Source organism: Osmerus mordax, chromosome 16 (assembly GCF_038355195.1).
Source record: "Osmerus mordax isolate fOsmMor3 chromosome 16, fOsmMor3.pri, whole genome shotgun sequence".
NCBI classification, from domain to species: domain Eukaryota; kingdom Metazoa; phylum Chordata; class Actinopteri; order Osmeriformes; family Osmeridae; genus Osmerus; species Osmerus mordax.
The window spans coordinates 10973525-10994307 of NC_090065.1; positions in this window are offsets into that span (position 1 = coordinate 10973525).

The following is a 20783-nucleotide window of genomic DNA, read 5'->3' on the forward strand; positions in this document are numbered from 1 at the left end:
TGACCTCGTGTTTGCAACGCGTGGTGCTTTAAAAACGATTCATGTATTCATCTTCGTCTCAAAGGTTTCAAAGGAACTGAGGGATGGACCGATAAATCCATGTATCCTTTCTCCTCTGCACATGCATGGTCGCTCACATTCAACCTCGGTGGATCCTTACAATACTCCAATCTCAGAGACAGAAAATAATTAATGAATATGTCACCTATGAGTAAGTATATCAAATTGCCTTGTCCGGTGGAGACTAATTTGATATAGGGTGTCATGTCTAGATATAGTTGTCATCTTCCTTTAATCCATCACGCTGAGGAAATAATACTAATAAAATCACTTAACGAGCAATGGGTGGATTTAATGTGAGCTGCATAAATGGACACAGGAATGCTCATTTTAAAAACAGAGTGTGTTCTGTTTGGAAAATAAAAGCAATTTTCATCCAGGACATCATATCAACCGGTACAGTGGCTTCCCCGTAACTAATCACCGGTGCAGTGTGCATGCTGATGTCAATGTCGCAAGCAGGTGTTATCACCTAGAACCCCCATGCTCTGCAGGGACACCAACAGGAGAGAGGAGAGGTGAGAAGAGGTGAGGAGAGGATAGGAGAGGGTAAGGAAACGTAGGAGATCGAGGGAATAAGGGGATAGGAAATAAAGACTAGGGAATCCTAAATAGGTGAATAAAAATGACTGAGATGTGAGGAAAAGATAGAGGAAGAGGAGCAGGACGGGACGACAGAACAGAGAGAAGAACCTGAGAGAGCAAACCCAGCAGGAACTGGGGAGGGGAGGAAAACTGGAGGACAAACAGGAGGTAACGAAGTGGGAAAGAAGAAAGGATGATAGCTAAAGCATTGCTAAAGGGATCTCTTGCATGTGGACCCTGGATGGGGGGAGATAAGAGGGTGGCTGCACACGTGAGGCTGATAGGACAGCTCAAGATGGATGAGGTGGGCAAATATGCTCACGTTCATCCCATCAAACATAATGGCCACTTGCACGATAAGGGTGTCTGTGTCCATGTGTGTGAGATATGTACACATGCATACAATATATATATGTATATAATGCTAGAGAATAGTTATTGTTGTGTGCATATTGTGCTGAGGAGGACCATGCAGTTTCGTTGTCTCATTTCCATTCCCCAACAACAATGACACGATTGTATGAATTTGGCAGCTTCCTATTTCAGATACAGGGACAAAAAGGATTGGCGTAGAACCATACAATTACAGTCAACTTATCGTGAAAAGGCTATTATATCCTCCTCCAACCTGTTGGTGATCATTTTCTTAGGGACAAAATGTATATTTACATTTACATTTATGCATTTAGCAGATGCTTTTATCCAAAGCGACTTCCAAGAGAGAGCTTTACAAAAGAGCATAGGTCACTGATCATACATTTAGACATTTACATTTAGTAGACGCTCTTATCCAGAGCGACTTACAGTAAGTACAGGGACATTCCCCCGAGGCAAGTGAGGTGAAGTGCCTTGCCCAAGGACACAACGTCAGTTTGCATGACCGGGAATCGAACTGGCAACCTTCGGATTACTAGTCCTATTCCCTCACCGCTCAGCCACCTGACTCACCATTCATCATAACAACGAGATAGCCCCAAACATTGCGAGCAGCCAAAACATGAAGCATACATTGTTGAAAACCAAATAAGTGCCAAAGGGAAGAACCATAATAGCATGCAGTTAAACAAGTTACAATTGAACAACATGAAACTCCCCACAAGAGTGCAAGAGTGTACCTGCAGAAAAAAAACAAAAACAATCAACAGTAAAATATTTCACAGCGAGTACAAGAATTTGAAACCGTTACAACTAACCAACAAGAGCGACAAGTCTCTCAATACGAGTCATTGTGATCCTGGAGGAAACTAACATCAGGTCCATTCCCAAGCATTCCTAAGTGCCGTTGTACTCCTGGAACAAACAAAAAATGTGTATATACACATTCACACTCAGCAATCATATTTCATCTGGATATAAAGATAGATCACATTTGTCTCGATCAACCGTTGATGTGGAACATCAAACAAAGCACTGCCAGTCAAAGATGTTATATTGATTTTGCCAAACTCCACAACAAAACCCATTCCAAGCACTTCTTGTGATTATGTTCCTCTAGTTGAGTGGAAAAAGAATGAGGATTTATTTACCTTATGTTCAAATTGTCAACACTTGTTATTAGGACTTTTCTTACTTTTGGGGGGTGGGGGGGGTGGGGGGGGGGGGGGGGGGACTCCATCAAAGTTGGACTCGGTGCTTTCTTCTCTTCTATGTATAGATCACATACAGCTTCAAAAGATGTTTGTAGTCTCCGTCAAAGCTGTGTGCTTGCTCAGAGGGGGGTGGGATGCGTGCCTGCAGACACCGGCAAGGTGTGTCTGGGAATAGGTATGTCTTGTTTTTTTAAGCAGCACCAACTTCGAGTTCAAAAGTGACTTGACTGCGGATTGGAGCCATTGTGTTGGGAAAGCTTCACCTTAAAAATCCAGTTCACTAAGCTAGCAAATGCCTCTCACTGTAAACCAAGTTAGCAAGACTGAAACTAGTGAGTGTTGTGGAAATATCTCTACCGGTATTTCTATCACGAGTGACATAAAAGCCATTGTGTTCATGGGTCACAATCTTGAAACTGCCACTGGATGACATTACAAAGTTATTATTTAAAGTTAAAATATATGTAAAGTGACCCAAGATTTAAACACTTCAAAAATAGCTTTACAGAACCATTTAAAAAAGGATATGCCATGAACTGTAGAGAAGATCAGCTATCAGGGTTTGAATGAGTGAGGCACCTAGGAATTGTGTGTGTTTGTAAGTGTGTGTGTCTGTGTTTGAATGTGTGAGAGAGACAGAACCTGTATTTATAATCCAGCTGTTGCCCTTGACCAAGCCCTCCAGTGTTGACTGCTGGTGGCTCCTTTGGTCTTTAACAGTTCTCACTTTAAGGGGTAGAATACAACACAAAAAGATACCAGCTAGCCTCCAAGGTTTCTATTCAACCTGTTGATTGCAAGGTTTGTACTGCAAACAAAAAAAAGGCTGAATAAAAGAAGCACAGATGATCCTCAGTCTGTCTTGCATTGTAATGTGTTTGTACTGGCATGCACATTTGCAACAACTTTTCATCTCTTCTCTCTCTCTGTCTCTCTCTCTCTCATTCTATCTTGCTTTCTTGCTTTCTCACTCACACACAGAAATGATGCAACTTTTTCTCGCAAACTATTCTTGCAGCCTCATTAGTCTATAACACTATTAGCTGAACAGTGATTTAATCTGAGTATGACTACCTTGTTTGGTTTTAGATGAATATCAAGTAGCACAGAAGGAAAAAAAACTATACATTCACTTCAAAACTTCAAGTAGGTGAAGAGGAAAATAACAGGCCAAGTCGATGATTGTTGTTTCAGAAATCTTCTAAATCCTGCCTTGTTTTAATTGGTTTCAGACTAACAGCCCTGCCAGAGAATGCAAATCGCGTCAGCATTCTCATTTGGCTCCCAGGTGGAGTGCTCAGTGTGTCTCCCAGGGCGGGGCTCACCTCTGACGTTCAGCACCATATATAATTGAAATTTCGACGAAACGTCTCCATTGTTACCGGACGTCGTCTGGCTGCAGACTTCAAAGGGTTTGCCGCCGATCATTCTGACAAGCACCCAAATACCTGTTTTGAATACACTTGACACTTTTACAAATTAAACCTGCCTTTTCAAATTTGAGATGGAAACCAGAGGAAATAAAGAAAGGAAAGAATTGAAGGTAGTCTAAGTCTTTGAAAACTCAGTGTTGACTAGAGGGCCAGCCTCAAAACAACATCAGTTGTATAACTAGTGTTTCTTTTGTGAATTTGTTCATCTATTTCTCATCTCACACATTTGACATAGCATTACAATCTAATTCAAATAATTTGGACATTTCTATTTTACACCAGTGAAAAGATGGAGGCTGACCCTGAGTCATGAACAGGGGTCCACGGTGATTGGTCTCCTCTTTCGGGCGGGGTCTTTGGTAAAATCAGTCTTTTTCCCTTTCTTTGTATTGTTTGGATTTTAGAGAATCTTTTGGACTTCTGTGGCAGGACTATTACGTAAGACTCTTATCTGTGTACCGTGCATGACTTTAGGCTGTATTTACTGACTGTTAGATATGATGTGAAAACTCCTTCATTACATTCCTTTTGCGCAAATTGTTCCTAAACGCCTTAAAGAATTCACAAGAAAATATGTCTAGAAGGAAGTGACTTCATTATGACATCGACCCATTAAATCTATCCAAATTAGGGTCATGGTCTTGTTTGGGGGATGAGTTACTGAAGGCACACGGCATGTTTGGCTGCTCGTGCATGGCCCTATATCCAGTCCCCTGAGTTGTGACTGTCTCCCTTGATGATTATATTGCGCATTACAATCCCACTGGCTGTCATATAAATCTCTGCGTCTGTCTGGGATGTGGAGGGAGAGGAAGAGGGGGCAAGAAGGATGGGCTAGTGCTGACACGTCTGATGGTCGCTTTATTCATGTGCTGCTTGGGAGAGAGTACCTCATAGAGTAGCGCACACACAACACACACACAGTGTACACACACATACTGTACACACACACACATTCTATAAGTATCAGAATCAGAATTCGGTTTATTCGCCATGTATGTTATACAAACACGGAATTTACTGTGGCAGGGAGGTGCAAAACACTAAACATATACTAATGCATATGCATATCAATGGGGACACACACACATTCTATACGTACAAAAACATGCACAGATTAATTGCCATCGGAAAACAGATTTGTGTGGTGCCTACGGTAAATGACTGGACATGATTCAAGCATGTCGTACTAAATACGTTTAAATACGGTCCCACAGTTCACAGAGTATACCAGAGCGCTAGCCAACCCATAGAGCGTTAGGAACTATCCAGAGACGTCAAACAAAACACAAGCCATTGGCTGTTCAGAATAGCTAAAGCACTGAACGTTGCAGTGCAGGACAGGAACAGTGGGCTCCATCACTGGAAAATGAGCTAAGTTTGAAACCAACAAGACCCTACCTAGAGCTAGTCGTCTGGCAAAACAAGCACTTTTGCAAGAAAGGACTCGGTCGGGGAGGCAACCCAAGAACCCTGTTGTGACTCTAACACAGTTTCAGTCTCTCAGTATAGATGGGAACACCTGCCATCAGGATAACCCTCTCTGCAGTACTCCATTCATCAGGCCTTTGTGGAAGCAGAAACCACAGACCATACCTTCCTTGTAAAAACAAACATGGAGGCATTACTGTAGATACGTTACAGTGTGATTGGAAGTAGGCTTTTAATTAATTTTCTTTTTCATCTTGTTTTTGCCAAACGACATGCCATTGAATCCTCGCAACCAAGTCAAGAATGTAGTAGTGTGTGAACCCCCCTCTGTGCCAAACTGCTGTGTGCACAACTACCTTGGCAAGACAACACACGTTCTTGGCAAGGAAGCTGCTTAGTGTGAGAACCTAGAGATGTAACCAATTCTGAAGTTGTGTCGTGTGTAGGCCACATGAGCGCACATGTACATATGTATATGGGTGACGGTTATCAGTGTTGGAGGTTATCATTATTTCAGGTGGAAGATATTTCTCGACGCATGCATGCCGGAGTATGTGCATGAATGTGTGTGTGTGGTGTGTGGACACACACTACCCATCATCCTTTGCTCCCAGCGTCATGTCAAATCTGCTGTAAGTGTGCCAGAAGAATCCACCGTCTTGACTCGATGGAGAGCAGAGGGAAGATTTCCCATTTGCAAGGCACAGACAGTGGATTTGACGGTGGAAGGTAGCAAACACACAACAAAAAACACACAAACCGAACAAGGTCTTTTCTTGGTTTTCGCTTTTTCGCAGTGTGTTGGAGAGGTGGAGCGAACACGTCTTCCAAAGTCCATCATTAGGGGACAACAGCTGACGCTGAAATTGCGCCTTTCAAAAGCAGGGGCCAGTGACCTGCGACCCACCTTCTCTCTTCTTTCATGAACTTTTCTTATGTTCCAGAGAGAGAGAGAGAGAAGGCAGGGAGAGATGATGGCTCCCTGTGCTCTTAAGTAGTCCACGCTTTACAACACAGCAAGCCATTACCAGGCCAACAACACCCTCTACATGAGCAAACACCCTCGGGTGACCTGAACCAGCCTGACTGTGACCTGTGTTCAGGCCCATAGCAGCACGCCAGCCTGATAATAGGGCTCATTGACAACACCCTAGCTGCAGGGGTAACATTTTGGATGTTCCCTCTCTCCAAGCCTTCTATTCAAATGAACTCGGCTACACTCACAAACAACGGCAACTCGCCCCTTCCCCTTTACACAAAAGCACAGGTGTCTCCAACTGCAGCCACGCATCTAAAGGTCTAGGGAGGCATGATGAATCACACGCGGCCATTAAGCCGTGTGTGCACGTGGCCGTGAACAGTGGGGATGTGGAACCCCTGCGTACTTAGTGGCCTGTTTTTACATGGGCGTCATTGTCTGTGCCGCCATGGGGTAGCCCGCTCAGCTTTCTACTTCATCTGGCCCTGACTAATTGTGTCAGAGCATCTCTCCCTCTCGATGCACATGCTCTCGGTGGAGGAGTGGGAGAGGTGATGGACAGAGAGAGAGGGAGAGAGGGAGAGAGAGAGGGATAGAGAGACAGAGGAGAGAGAGAGAGGGTGCGAGGGAGAGAGGGAGAGAGGAGAGAGAGTGAGAGAGAGAGAGAGAGAGAGAGAGAGAGAGAGAGAGAGAGAGAGAGAGAGAGAGAGAGAGAGAGAGAGAGAGAGAGAGAGAGAGGAGAGGGAGAGAGGAGAGTGAGAGGGAGGAGGAGGGAGAGGGTGAGAGGGAGAGGGAGAGGGAGAGGGAGAGGGAGAGGAGAGAGAGAGAGAGAGCATCCCGTTGGCTCTCTCCGTCCCCTCGTCTTTCTGCTGTTATGGGAGGAAATTGGGGCTGGATGGAGGGTGCGGAGAGAGTTGGAAAGGGGCTAAACATCACCTTTACTGTCTGGTGGGATTTGTACGATAAAGAACTTATGGGAGAAATTGGGGCTGGATGGGAGGGTGCGGAGAGAGTTGGAAAGGGGCTAAACACCCCTTTACTGTCTGGTGGGATTTGTACGATAAAGAACAGAATGTGTCCAGGTATGTACTTGTGTGCTTAATAAGACGAGAGCGACAATGAGGGTAAGGTGAAAGGAAACACAAACAAGCAAGAAAGAAATGGTGAGGCGGATTGGAAGAAGGGGAAGGAAATAGAGACTGACACATCCACCGGCTACATTACAGGGAGCCAGGCGCTAACAAAGATTCTAACACACCATGCTCAAAAGGTCACACCCACACTCCTCTCTGTTGCCGCCTGTTTTCCTGCGTTAATAAGGGACACATGTGTGTGTGGCGGCGGTGCTCTCCTAGTAGCCCCTACTGTAGTGATTTCACGCACCGACCACAAAGGAGAGAAACAAAGGAGAGGAAGAGAGGACTCCGTACTGGGGAGAGAGCGTGGGTGTACCGGAGACACCCTCACACGCTCAAACCCCCCCCCCCCCCCCCCCCCCCACTCCTTCGTCGCTCTCACCGTTTTTTGGGTTGTTTTTTTCTGTCTTTGTTTGATTTCATTCCTTTCTTTCCACGCTTTCTTCTCGGCTTCGCGCGGTTCCGTCAACACCTGCCATATTTCTGTGACAGGGCGTTATTAAACGGGGAGACAAATTTGCTTTTAAGTGATTAGTGCTGGCGCTCTAGGGATGTGTTTGTGCAGTGCAGAGTCGCTTTTTAATTAAGCCGCTAAACAAGCACGTTTCCAGGGCTGGGGAGAGGAAAATATATATTTTTGTATGAGGTGTTTTACTTTGAACATTTTATAATGAATCGTCTCTGACGGGATTATCGGGATTCTCTGTAGACTGGGAGATCAGGGATTGTGAGATACCATGGCGACCCAAGCATGATGGAATGTGGGGTCTCAGTACTCTGTAGTAGAATATGTGCATCTCCTTCTTTCACCACTTGGTTAAAGGTTAATCTGCATACTTACTAATAATAATACATTTGATTTTCCAAGGCACCTTTCTCAGCACTCAAGGACACCGTACAGAGGTATATAAAATACATTATTAATTACATTCTATTTCACTTCTTTCTACAATTATGTGGCGGGTGACAATTGAGAGGTTGTTAAGGCTAAATGACACATGGTTTTGTCAATTCAGTCACAAAAAGGATATTTCTAGAGTGCCATAAATGATAGCAGTGCACAGAGCAACAGCATTTCTGTTTAGAAGCTGAAAACTGTGCAATTGGTTTAATCCACCTAATGACTTTAGAAGACTCTTTAATGTTTTCGTGCATCCACCTACATGAGTGACCTTTGACCCATTTTGTTTGACTCATTATGCACCACACAGAGAAGCGTCGGCAAATCACATTTCTAAATGCATTAATTAAATTATACAGCCTTTCATTGGTAACCAATACATGCATCTTCAATACTTTTGTTGAAAATGAAAAAAATAAATAATCTCGAGCACATTACTATACTGGCCAGGAAACCTGGGTCAACCCATTCAGACCAGCATCTCTTTTAATGTCCAACACGTTATTAAATCGGTTTGGAGAGAACATTAGTGTTAATGACACCCCCAAGATATATCTGTTCTTCTACATGTATTTTGTCCCTCTGTTAAACACATACACATTGGCTAGTGTAGGAAGCAATTCATAGATTATGTAAGAACATGTAAACCACTAAAACAACCAAATACTGTGCCCCTCCGAGTGATTGGTGCTCTGATTTCCAACATGTTTCTCACCACCACTTATATGTTAATAAAGCTTCATCTCTCCAGTCAAGCATTAAATAAACCCATAACCTGATAAAACATTCTTTGTTTTGCTATCTAAGTACACTTGGCTCCTCTGGCAAATGAGATTATTGAGGAATGTAAATTAACGCAACAGCTCCAATTAACAAATTAATGATTTGAGAAATGTCTTTACTTCCATTGATTTCTCTTTACTTTGAAATTTTGAGTCAGCAGAATAGACAAGGAGAGACAATGTCTCACACAATTAAATTGTACATTCTCCTAACAGGAAATTATGACATAAAACACATATTAAAGTTGGCTTTTGAAATCTTAATCATCATTTGTCGTTAGCATGGTGTGCGCTCAGCAAGCGCTCATGAATTCTTCATGCACTTTGAGATGTAATGAAGTCTTTCTTGTAATTTGACCCATCAATTATTTGGAGCGCTGACTAAATTCCTTGCCTGGTTTATGTAAATGGAGCCCGATGAAGACCCTACAGTATCAATATTGCAGTTAAATACGATTGGCTGGTTATCAAGGATGCAGGTAGCAAATGAGACTCTTGCTGAATCCCAAGGTTCTTGTCCATATTTTACTCTTTATGGACCGCAGCTGATTGAAGAGGTTTCAGACTTGACCAAGCAAAAAACCATCTCAGGCACTTTCAGTCAGAATCTGAGAAACGGGAGCAACACAAGCGGGGTTAGGATGAGGACTGTGCAAACAGATAGTTTTGCTTTACTTAACCCATTGCCGTTTCAATGGCGTGGGACAATAAAGCCTTCTAGACATAGAACAAAATTATTTTTTCGAATTCTTGAAAACGTGTTGTGGCTTTTTTTGTTTCAATGGCCTGCCTCTTGACTTGATGTTTATTAAACAAAATCAGGTCCCCACCTGTCGGGACTTCCACTACACAGTTCATGTTGGAACACTTTCATTTCCCTTTTGGTTTTCGAATCATCTCTTCTCGTCTATTCATTTCCCAGTCTACAGAGAGACCAGGTGTGAAGGGCTGTTAGCGAGGTTAGTAGACACTCCTCTGTAATGGCTGTGTGCTTTGTTTATGAAGCTGCAGTGAGACCACCTACGCAACACTAATGGTCTGCGAAGAGCCCACAGTCATGCATATGTGTTCTCACCTCCTCTGATAGTTTAAAAAGACGGACCACTGAATGGAAAAAGGAACAACAGATAATACTTTGCTGTAATTGGGTGGACATGTTCTGTGTGGGTTTTTTTCTTCCTTTTTTTTCTAAAGGGTGTTTTTTTGTGTGGTTTTGTACCCAGGGCTATAAGTGCATGGAGGTTTTTTTTGCAGGTACAGTACTTGATTGAAAAGCCCTTAACAGTGGGCTGACGAATTCTGAAGTTGTTACACAGGTTGGTGTTTATGTCACATGCCCCTTTGTACAGATTTACTGGACCTAATGCTTTCTACTCCGCAGGAAATTAGACCTAATGTTCTTTTAGTCCAAAGCAATTAATATACAACATTGTGTGGCTTTTACATAATAAATATATAGGTGGTATGATGTTACAGTCAGTGACTTCATCCTTCATCCTACATTTACTGTAGACTTAGTTTTGGATCTCCAAATAAACTTCAGTCAGGTGATCGACGGGAACTAATAAAAAGGTCTCCTTTCGAGATGCTTCCCTGCCACCTGTCAACCTATCATCACACCAGGAGATCTATGTGTAAATTGGAACCACATTATGAACCAGAAAGTGTCAATCAATACCGCACTGTGATCCTTACCTCATATCCTGTCTGTGGCAGGTCCCTGTCAGCAAATCCTACAGTTGTTACTGGATGGTTTAATTGATATGGTATTTAAATGGTACCGTTTCACATACGTTATTGTGTGTGGCCCTGAAAAAGTACTGGCATTATCATTCCAAGTAGGGTGTAGCTTGTTACCCAAAGAAAAGAAAAACTCACACTGATCTAATGACAAAGAAGATAGGGACCTTGACTTACTCCACCAACGCTCCCCTCTCTCTCCCACGGGGGCGTGACTCCTCCTTTGCATAACCGCCATGCTCTGCACTTCTCCCGATTCTGCACATTAAAGAGCGCCGAGCCGACTAATTCGACTTCCCAGGTCAGAGGTCAGGAGCTGACGGAGAGCTGGGGAGGAGGTGGGAGAGGGACGGGACCAATGTGTGGCCAAAGACGAGCAAGGCCCAAATGGTGGCATTTGGGAAAGAAAGAAAGAAGGATTTGTGAGCGTTTGTTTAAATGTTGTGATTTTCAACGTGACCTAAATGACCGAGAGGTTTAAACCGAGCAGAGTGTTCTAGGCTTTTGTTTGTGATCGTAGCGACACGATGTGAATGGCCAAAGAATGGCTTCTTACAGATGGTAGTAGTGTGCACCAAAATACAACATCAATTACAGATCCCTGTCACTTTGATTCATAATGTGTTTCAGTAGCAATATCCTCACGCATAGACAGCCTCTTCATCATGTTCAATTACATCCAGGCGACATCTGTGCACAGCGTACATGCCTGCCTGCCATCCGCGGTTAAACACACATCGCATACTAGTGTGTACAACAGCAGATGCACATCTATGAGGAGATATACGTGGAGTGTGTTTGAGTGTCTGCTTACCGCAGTAGTCATACCAAGCACTAACAGACTGGATGTGAAAACGGTGATGAGAACAGTTTGTGTCTCACAGAACCAGACACCAGGCAAGGGCTGTGGACTGAAGAGCGGAGCAGATGATACACGCACATAACATGACCCTGTTTTCAAGCACATCCGTCCACCATTCATACACATACATGCCTCAAATAACATGTATATCTCCAGGCATGCGCCCCCAAACACACACACTGACACAGTGACACACAGCACTGGGCGCATAGCCTGATATTAATTAGTATTCCAAGCTCCTCCAGTAGATGCATTATCCACTTTACGTGCGGCACTAAGGGATGGTAAAGAGGAGCCAACGTGCATGTAGGCTCTCCGACACATGCGGGAGAATGAACCTATTCGTTTGTTGTTTATATCAACGTTGCATATCAACGTTGCAGCTCTATTTAGAATCTCGAGTGGTTTCCCCCCACGGAGTGATTTTCTCCTCCTCTCCTCCTCGTTGCGGCTCTCCTCGCTCCCCCGACTCCCATCGCGTCTCTCCGACTGCGTGTGTTGATGTTCCGAGGCGGAACGCGCCCAGCTCATCAGCCTCATCTCATCTGGGTGAGAGATGGAGTCATCATCGGCGAAGCCTCGCTGCTGCGGCCACGCGGCAAAATCACCGAGCTGGGGGGGGGGTATGGGGGGGAGTGCGTTGCTATGACGACCACATTCAATTGGTCAAACTTCGATGAGAGAAACCCAAAATGACCCCCCTCCCTCCAGCTCATTTATGCTAATCCAGTGGTTGTGAAGGGAACAGAATTGTAATCACGGCACACTGAGGGACACCAATCTGCCGGGTAAGCTAGCTGCTATGTGAAAAATAAATATCTAATTTGAGAGGCTGACAAAGTCAAAGAAAGCAATATAGGTAAATCCAGTGTTTATGGGTCAAATCACTCACTGAGATATACACACACACACACACACACACACTCATACACACAAACACACACACACACACAAACACAGACATTAACACACATACACAAGAAAAGGCAAGCCACTCTGTTGGAGGCCAGGAAATCCCAGTAAGGGTGAGTGAATACTTAAACTCTCTGTAATGAAAGCCTGAAATCCCCACCCTTATCTGATCCACAGAAGAATCTGGTCACATTTAACATTCATCTTTCCATTCCATTTAGAAATAGTCCAATCAGCACTCCTGACTGATGGATGCTGTAGGCCCCTGCTTCTCACTAGCCCCAAACCTACAAGGTTGAGACAACGTCATTACAATGCAGAAGTTTGGATACAATAAGACCAGTCGGAATTGGTCACCTATTGCAACATCATCCTAAATGAGCTAAAAGCTAATTGTATCTAACTATTGCTCCGTAAAAAGATTTGATATCATCACTGAATCTTTTATGAAAATGTCTCTAATCCAGTGAAATTCTACAAAATTACAATCAACAATGTATATGTTCCAAACCAGGAAGTATGGAAGAACAGGGCAGGTCCAACTTCTTTGGTAGTGGTGGGGGAAGAGGTAGGGGCAGAGTGAGAGAACAAAAATAATACCAACATTGATGGCCTCTAAAGCAATTTTATTGCACAATTATGAACCGACATTGGCGAACACAGGAGGTTTTGCGAGTCTTTGATACATAAATCCATGACTTGACATTACAGATTGACATTTTAAAAAGTCCCCCTCCCCACTTTTCTTAAACTGATTTCCTATTTGTTCTGCATCCCAAAAAATCACAGAGGCGGTAATTTATTGGATTGTAGATGGAGCACTAATAAATGGGTTAGTGGAGCTGGCAATTCACATGCCGTTTATTTTGACCTTTTATTCCAGGCAAAATCAATTTGGTGTTAATACGTCCTTAATAAGGAGACACCTTTCATTTGCTTGCCGCTCAAACAGCTGTGATGCCGTTCACTGTTGCCTGTGTGGCAAAAAAAAAAAGAGTGTTTGACTTTGCAAAAGGATTTAGCAGCAAACTGACAGCACTTAGTGACGATGGCGTGTAAGCAGTCAAGTGAATCCCAAAATGACATTTGACATCCATGACAACACCGGTAGGCCAAAATGTCCCTTAACCTGACCTTCAAATGAAACTGTCCAAACAGCTTTCTGATCTTCCTCAATCCACATCTATCAGCAGATGAGGAAAAGGTTTAGCTCAGTGGGAGAGCATTTGCCTGCTGATCAAAAAGCTCAAATCCCCGTCTACATTCAATGAAGAAGTGCAGCTGCCACAGGTAAAATGAATCTTTGACTGGTGACAGTGATGTACAGCACAGTCCTCGACCTGCTTCCTGCGTCTGCATGAAGGGTCTGCTGGGGGCTGTCAATTTATCCACAGAGCTGATGAGGGGGAAGGCTTCAGTCTAACCTCGGGGCTCGACGGAAACACACTGACGCATCCGGAGCCTAAACACATGCACGTTGACGAAGACGTTTGTGTGTGTGTGGTGTAGGTGCATGCATGCGCGGGTGCATGGGTGAGGCTGTGTCAGAATGCTTCTGTCAAAACTGTGATTCGGCTGAACGACGACAAGGTGAGTCTTTGGAGGACTAAGGTGGAGGCCTACATAGGCGGCCTCCATTGATAGGTATTGTCTCAAAGTGATTTATTTCCTGTCTGTCCCTAGGGTGGTACAAACAGCCAGCCAGAGGGGATGCAGCCAGCCTAGGCAGCTGTATTATGGAGATTTGAGCCTCGAGAAACATTTCAGCAAACATGCCTAGTGATCACAACTGCCAGGCTTGCTCAGCTCGCAAAAAAAGAAAACCTACCATTGTCAGCTTCAAAGTACGGCCCCCCCAACACCCCCACAACCTTTTTCCTTCTCGCTTACCTCCGCTTGCCAATTTATATGTAAATTCACCCCTTTCCCTAAACAGTGCTATACCCACATCTATCCTTCAGTGGCGGGGAACCAGCAACTCAAATAAACATCCACCACCCCTGCTTACAAAAGCAGCGACAGTATTAATCGTTATTTAATGTTTTTAACTGTGACCTTTTGAAAAAGAAAAAGCACCTGTGATGGTTGGGGCCTCTTTAGTCCCACTAGAAACACATGCTGCTTCAAACCACCAGGCTACAGTTTCACACTTTATAGTTTTCCACACAGAGGAAGAAAAAGATGAAACAACTTAATTTGATACTGCAGTGCAACAACTTTCCACATGCTGCTTTTCCTTGACGTTGCAGTATGATGTTATGGTGACAAGAAGTCTCAGGAACACAAAGTTGTTTTCTCTCTAACTCCCTCCCTGACAAAACCACCTTACTAGAAAACCAATCAAACGTCAAGCCAGGAGGATGAAAAGGCAGGATTGTAAAAAGAAAAGTTGCTTCCCAAGTGCTCAGTCCAAGTACTACTGTACCTACATGGATTGTGGAAGGGTTCACCAGAGTTCATGTCTCCAACAGATGTCTGATTTAGGCATATCAGACTCTGAACGTGACAGCTGTAGCATTTCTGGGTGTTTCCAGGATTTCTGTGCCATCATCCTGGGCCGAGGGAGTCAGGGTGGCTTTGATCCGTGCTCGAGCAGGAAGTGGCCCCACTGTGAGAGAGAGAACTGACAAAGGATCTAGAAACCAGGGCAATGCATCAAGGGTGGGGCTGCCACATAGACTAGACACTGTGATGAGGAACATGTCAGACAGTTTTGTCAGAAACAGGCATTTCGTTGAAAACCAGCGCATAGACACACACAAAGGTGACAGGGTACTGTTGATTTTGAGATTTCTATTGTTTTCGCACCTCCGCAGAGTTCTCTTGCTTAATGATCATTTATTGATGCACTCATTAAACATTAATCAACATTAACTAATTGTCATTTGCAAGCCTTAAATGATTCATGACTTCAGATTGAAATTGATTCTCTAGTTGGCCTGTGTGCTTTTGCATCCAGGGCATTGGTGGCTGTTAATATTTCCTTTAGATAATTAGCAATGATTATCGGTAAATGGTTTCTTTAAACTGTTTTGCCATTAAGTTCAATGCAAATCAGTTTAGTCTAATTCACATAACGAACCTTTATAGTAGTGCACAGACTTAAAGATTATGTGGCTTACGCACACTTTTGTGTTTCTGAGGTGTACAGCAATATGTAAGCATTGTCATGTTAGTATGCCCTGCAATGACAAAGTGCTTTAGTATGTTTGTCATCGTTTCATCCTGGTTTAAACCAACCCAATAGTGACCACCCCAGCTCTTAGTTCCGCTTCTCCAGACAGCGCTTGACCACTTCTGGTCACATCTGTTCTTTTCTATACAACTAAAGATACTTCTAAGATAAGTCTGTGGATGTGAAGAGGGCACCCCAATAATTGAAAAACGATTAACTGGCAATGCTTTTCATTGGTAATGTTTTTCCAAATTAATTATTTGAACATCTTACTTACAGTTCTGACAAACTTCATTCTTGCGAGGATCAAATACCTGAGCGCGAGGCAGGCCTCAAGCCTTCTTGCTCTACTGAGCATCAAACTAGGCTGCAGTGTGCTTCATTAAGCTAATACCTTTGTTTCCTATTTCTTCTGCTTCGCTACGTTGGATTAGCTTCTGTCTCTCTCCTTCACTCTTTCTTCTTCTCCTTCTTCGCCTCATGAATGATGTCTAGAGAGTTGCCCCCAGGCCAGGGATTGAAAAGCCCCCACACGCAACCCATCTGTCATTCTGGACACACACACTCACACAACTACTTCTCATCTCCCAAGGCCTAGCGTGTAGTGCCTGGGTTACCAGGTAAAACACTGTTTGTGCAGTGAAATAAAGAAATGAGCATATTATGGCCAACTAGTCTCTAGACCCAGGACCACACCCTTCCAAACTTCTCTCAAAGTATTATTAGAATTAGTTATGGAGAGTGAATAGAGTGTCAACGTATCAAGTAAAAAGGACAAAAACTAGGGAGAAGTGAAAGGAAGAATGATACCAGCGGGACCGGGTGACAGCGAGAGTGTCTGACTCAGGCCAAGCACGAAGTGCGAATGGCGATAAGGAAAGAGATGAAGGTGAGAGACAGTCAGAAGGTGGTAGAGGGCACACGGTTACCGGTAAAGATAGGGGGCAGCTTTAAACCATGCATAGGGGGTCCATCACATTTTGCTAGGGGTTCCTCGGAAGAATCTGCCGTCTCATAGATAAGGAGGTAAACTACACTGTCTGGGTGACTCCGAGTCACCCAGACTTGAAATGAACAACCGTGTGTGTGTGTCTGTGCATATTCTCATGTAGTAAGGGTAACAGACCCCTGTCAGAGGGACACTCGGCCAATGCCCGCACCTGGGATCGTACCCGCCTCCTCCGACGTCCCAAGCGCGACGACTACCAGCAAGCCAACGAAAAAGCAAACATTTGGCCGGTGTGGGTGGCCTGTTACATACCTGTGGAGTGAGTTTCACCGATCCACACCGGCTACACAAGCACCACCTGAGGTAAATCAAGGATCTAGGTGTACAGTGTAGAACTTAGAAAAAACTGTTTACTGCTGTATAAAATTCACGTTACAGTAAGTCTGCGAGATTGACTACTTTGCAACAGTGTGACACCCACAGCAGTCATTTTCCATCAAAGGCCCTAGAATCTCCATCTCACCTGCTACTCTGAAGTGGCTGTCCCTGAGCGGAACACCCGATGGAGGACCAAACCCAAGGCCCTGCTTCTGATTGCCTCTCTCATTAATGCACACTCGAAGGACCAATGAGGGAAGAGAGGCACTCTCCCTACGGCCCGGCTGAACTCGAAGAGGCAAGATTGTCTGCCCGAGAGTGTGACCGGGTCACTCGAGGTGGGTGTGCTTCTCATTGAGGTCTTGATTGAAATCCAGCCACCTCAGCCTAAACACACAGCACCAGCTCAGACGAAGACACACATTGATCCTCATTACTTCGTGTAAGCCATCCTGACATCCAATATTTTTCGATATTTCAGGGCAGCTGTTACACATCCAGTACCTTGGATACAACCTTGGAAACTCATATCTACTCATTTTACGATTTAGATTTTGTGCTCGGGCACTGAGGTTGACTGAAGTTCATGACAATGAAGTTTAAGAGGAGACAACTTTTCCTTCACAGTGAGTGAGTGTCAAGGTGTTTTCATTATTATCTGGCAACCTATCAGGATTTCAGCACCTTTTGTCAATAATCCTCCTACTGTATTTTAGGATACTGCAAGTATTTATTAAATTGGCTCCACAGATCCACAACAAATATAAAGAAAAGTGTGATTCTCCAAGGACTTTTGGTGCACACAGTATAATGATTTCAAGATGATGATTTCAAATACAAACCGAACTGAAAACATTCAATAGAAAGGTGAAACACTGGCTGAAAGAGAACCAAACATGTAGCCACTAAGTCAGGTCCATAAAGGCAGGAGCACACAGTGTGTCTCTGTTGTTCCTGTTGTAATGTATTGTGTTGTTACGTCCCTCTTGTAATGTATTGTGTTGTTACGTCCCTGTTGTAATGTATTGTGTTGTTACGTCCCTGTTGTAATGTATTGTGTTGTTACGTCCCTGTTGTAATGTATTGTGTTGTTACGTGATGTGCTGTTGTGTGTAATGTGGTCATGAATCTGTGAAATGTTGATATACTAATACATTGCATTTGCTGCATGATTGTGTAACTCACACTATGCAGTCAATTGTATTTGCCTAACTTTTTAGAAAGGTCTGACCAGGGACTGGGGTTGCAAATTAGCCTATTGGCTAAAAGCCTTTTATGCAACACATCTACAACATTATCTATGTATGTTATAATGTGCGCTGCATTGTCCCTGACAAAAAAAAAAATCTATCCTCTATCATCTATCAACTATCTATCTGCATATATGTATGTATGCATATATGCAGATAACCTATATGTACAGTATATAGTAGTAATGAAAAAAGTCAATGCATAACCTTTATTGTATGTTGTTAGAAACATACTGTAATGCAGCACAATGTGGAGGACAAGGGCAACATTGAGTGCCAAGCTAAAGCATGTCCAGTTGAAAATGAATGCTGCATAAAACGCAAGCCATTAAATATGTAAATGCAGAAATAGCACAAAGTCAGTAGGTTTCTGCATGTATATATATGCCATCTTTGAATCCACATATGGATGACCTCATCCATCAGGTAGTGATTGGGATTTAGAAGGTGCTTTCTGCTCAATCTCTGCTCTTTGTGCCCTCATTTTCACAGGCACTCAACCTCTTCGTTAGGCACCCTGTTATTAATGTGCAGTGCTCCGTCAGTCAGCAACACGCATATTCACACACACACACACACACACACACAGGTTTTTGTGAAGGGTGTTTCATAAAGCTGTGCATTATTGTTTTAGAGGCCGGGCACTGGGCCCAGTCGCCGGTTGCAGGGCAGAACGGAGGCAGTCATTAAATTTAAATTGAGCAATATTTCCTTTTTGATGTTTGGGGAACCGTTGTAGGATGGATTCATATTTGTCTGGCAAGGCTGATTTATTTGTTGAATAAACTCAAACTTCATAAGCCCTAAGTGTCAGAAATTATTTACATTCCTCGCGGAGAGACACTCTTATAATAAACCAGCAAAGTGCAAGCTTATTAGTCAGCTATTGATAATGGACTGTGCATTACAGCATACAGCAGACGTTATGCGACGTTGAGTGCACATTGCTTTTCAAGTAGGTAGGAGGGAATGGAGGACTTTTGATTTGAAATCAACTGTTGGTTTTCTCCATGAAAACACATTCCTATTGTTTTTAACATCACATTTTACATACTCTAAGCTTTAGCCTATCTTTTACATTCATGCAAATGCAGTCGTGTGTTTCTAATCAGTAGTCATGGTTAAATATAGAATGAGGAACTACAGCCAAGGCCTCTACCAGTTGAATTCAGGTGTCCCTCCCTAACCTGCGTGACTCTGGACCAGAACTGCAGAAGATGGGCAAAGCGGTTTAACGCCCCCCCCCCCCCCCCCCCCCCCCCCGTCTTCTGACTTTGATCTTTCCCTGGCATTCTTTGAGTGTTCACTCCTTTTTTCATCGCTCTGCATTAGCTCACAAAAGCAAAGGAAGGGGGGGGGGGGGTTGTCTCCCTGAGAACGGAGGAAAGGAGGTCCATGGAGGGATTTTAGAGCAAGCTTTGAAGTTGGGCAGCAGGCAGCAGCAGCCATCGGTCCAAGGAGTTTTGGGTAACGTCTTCCAACTTTTTAAAATGGGTTTGTGTGTGTCTCTCTCTCTCTCTCTCTCTCTCACTCTCTCACTCTCTGACGCTGACACTCTCATTGTCTTTCTCTCTCTCTCTTTCACTCTCTCTCACTCTCTATCTCACACTCTCTCTCTCATTTGTTATATCTCTCTCACTCTGACTCTCACTCTGACTGGGTTACATTCCTGTTCAGGAGCAAAATGAGGTCTCTCTACTTTGGCCTGACTAAGGTCTCTGAAGAGGATCAACTTTGAGAATTTACCAAAACTGTACTGGGAAATTAATGTCATGTTTATTCTGGACTTTTGCCATGGCTTGTCCACAAGCTTAATTCTTATTTTTGCCGACCTGAGGAGAGAGCAGAATAACAAGCAGGGTCTTTACCATTCAAATCTCACTTTTCTCTCATAGTTCAGGCACACATGCAGGTTCTAACAAAACAGAGGGCAAGTTAACTTATCACCCCAGCCAGCCCAGAAATATGCTCCACATCTCATTTTCTCTGCAGTTGCATGTTTAAAGTAGAACCAACATAACACAAGAAATACACATAACATATTTACCCTGTATAGTATTGTTTGATGTTGATTTTCAGAGATCCTCCCTGGTGTTCAGTTTTCCGTTCTTGGTAGCTGGCCATGGTACGCCTCCATTTTAAACCCTGTCTGAGAGGGATGCAGATATTCTCCGAGCCACTTCACACAGCTGTCGCTCCTGTCTAAGCAGCACTTGCCATCTCTTTTTCAGGGCCAGCTCATTGTGCTCCTCTCACTGGATAGAAACAGAACTGTATGTGTGTGTATCGGGATGCTATCAAAAATTGCTGGAGGTGAATGCTGGAAGAGGGATGCCAAGGTGTGGTAGAGAGGGTGGATGAGGATGTGTGTGTTTGCATGCGTGAGTGTGTGTGTGTCTTTGTGTGTGTGAGTGTGTGTGTGTGTGTGTGTGTGTGTGTGTCTGTGTGTGTGTGTGTGTGTGCTTCCTGTCAGTCCACTGTGGAGGCAGAGTGTTAGTGAATGTGCCTGGACAGGATGTATTATTGATGTGCTGTTAGCACTCTCAGGGAGCTGCAGTCTCATCACAGTTTGCCATGGGATTAACTGACTCTTAGAGGCAAACCAGGTAAGCTGCGGAAAT